Source organism: Seriola lalandi, unplaced genomic scaffold, assembly GCF_002814215.2.
Source record: "Seriola lalandi dorsalis isolate HSWRI2012SDOR001 ecotype SW California unplaced genomic scaffold, Sedor1 jcf7180002054909, whole genome shotgun sequence".
In the NCBI taxonomy this organism is placed as follows: domain Eukaryota; kingdom Metazoa; phylum Chordata; class Actinopteri; order Carangiformes; family Carangidae; genus Seriola; species Seriola lalandi.
The window spans coordinates 28763-31345 of record NW_019525461.1 but is presented as its reverse complement, the minus strand read 5'-3'; positions in this window follow the sequence as shown (position 1 = coordinate 31345).

The following is a 2583-nucleotide window of genomic DNA, read 5'->3' as shown; positions in this document are numbered from 1 at the left end:
ATATTAATTGCTCAACCAGCAGATGTTTCGAAGATGTGACATGCTCTCCGCAGTCCCGTCCTCAGGTTCCTTGGGCTAAATGCAGGAGGTTCGACTACATCCTGTTCTTTTTCTAGCATCTGCTGTGTTCTAATGATATAAATGTAAATGTGCCTCAGAGTCGGACCAACACAGGCTCTTGAAGACTGTCTTAACAAGATAAAGGGCAACATCAGGAAAGCTGCTGTTTGTATCCTGTTTTTTACCAACAGTCAACATTTGTTTTCTTTTAACCATAGACCACAATTGTTCCCTAATCTTGATTAAATTGTTTTTTTGTTTTTTTTTACCTCAGGATTAGTCCCTGGAGGCAGCTGGCCACCAACATCATGAGGGTAACAGTTGTTGATATTTGCTTGAACATAGGTTGTGAGGTCAGGTGCCAAAATTCAGTGTCAGGACAACGTCAAATACCAACGTCAATTTGATGTAGAAGACTGATGATAGCTGACGTTGATATTTTGTTGGTTTTAAGTTGTGTTGTGAAATAAACAAAATCCAGCGTCTTCAAAACGGTTCATGCCAGAAACATCTCTCACATGTAAAGTACAGACATTCTGGTTGTGAGCAAAACCCCAATTGCTGCCCATTTTTTGGATTAGTCAGGAGTTAGGTGCGGAGTCAGACCCTGCCAAGATGGCAACAGTGGAGCAGCTCACCCTGAGCTTCAAAACAGCTCTTCAGAAACCTGCAGGTGACGTCTTTCTGACGTTACATTGACGTCCAGTGCTGCTGGGATCTTTCACAGTCATGCAAATCATTGTAGTAATAGCGGTTTGGTCCAGGGTGCCCATTCACATTAAAGATATGGAGAGTGTCACCTATGTAAACAACCATACAGTAATCAAGATGTCAAATAACAGATATGTTTGGAGTTATATATATTATATTAATATAGATTCTAGACTTGGGCTGATATTCAGTCATATGGAACATGGCAATATTTCCTGCCACATGCAATATTTTTCATAATATCAGAAAAGATATTTTATATATACCTGAAACATAAAATACAGTAATATAATTGTATTATAAAGCCTTGCCTGATATCAAAGAAAGCTCAGCTGTTTTTATAATTGTGCTGATATTCTTAACGAACATGAATGAATTGTTTCTGGTTGCTAGCAGTTGTGTGAGCAACATGGCCACTACTATCAGCCTGGCGGGAAACCACCAGAAGAATCCCAACTAGAAAAACCTAGTAAAACACCTGGTTGTATTGATAAGTAGCAGGTGTTGTTACTCACTGATCCAGTAGAAATATTAAGTCAAGTCCCAAAGCTCTCTCCGTAGATGGACTTTGTCTCTTGCTGGTTAGAGTTTCCACAATTACTCCAGTTATTCCACCCTCCTTCGTTTCTGCTACCAGGGGAAAGTTCCTGATGGATACCAGAGAAAACAAGGGCACTATCCTCTTTCTGTTTAGGCTGCAGAGTGGCAGACATGCTTCCTTCGTGCTGTAAATTGAGCCTTCATTTTTCTGGGAAATTTTGTGCCAGGTGGCAGAAAGAAATAGTGACAGTGAGATTTATAGGAAAACAATCTGAACTACGATGGTGTCTTCATTATTCAGTTATTACATTGTGCAATCAACATCTTAAAGATAAGTTAAAACAAAAAAAGTTGTCTAATATCACTTTAAAATAACAATAAAAGGTCAATAATCACCCACATACAACTGGGAGACTTTATCTGTCTTGGTTTAATTTATGTACGTTGGCCCCACTTGTTCAGCAGATTCATTTGGAGCTTGTCCATTTCCTCTGATGGAGAGGGGAATGACAGAAACAGACCAGATAAGAGACTGAAAGCTTCAGTGGAAGGCAGCAGCCCAGGTCGGACTGATGCTGCTGCCGGACTGGATTACTGCAGTGCTGTGAGGGCAGATGTAGATAGGAAATTGTTGAATTAAATGCCATTAGAGCTCTGATGTCACTAATTGTTATAGTGGTTCGCCTGTTTGGAATCAGGAAACCATCTATGTAAAGTGCTTTTCTTTTGTTCTCTCCTCCATATTTATTTCTGTGATGGAGCTGAAATGTGTTTCTCTAGAAAATCTTAAGAATTTTAAGTGTGACATCCCTGTTGTGTTTCATTAAAGGCAGAACACAATGGTTGATGCTCATACAGGGTGTATTTATGCTTAAAGTCATAAAATGAACAATGCACAGTGAAGCAGGCTGAGAAAGTGAGAGAAAGGGACGGGGGGGGTGAGAGAGGCGACAGGGGGAGGTGGTGGTATGTGTGGAAGGGGTGGGGTTGTGGATTTGTTTGCTATATTGCCTAATCCCGGCAGCACTGCATCACACACCAACACCATCTGTCACCAGTCACATTTGGGAGTCAGCTGCCTGGACTGGACTGCTGGGTCCCAACCACAGGTCCTGACGGGTACTGGCTGTTAATGCAGGCGGTGTAGTGGTGGTGGTGGTGGTGGTGGTGGTGGTGTTGAGGGGGGGGGGAGGTTGGGTCTGCACAGAGAGTACGGGGTATGCGTTTCAAACCGGAGTGGAGGTGGAGGGGGGGATTTCTGATTCGCCAAGC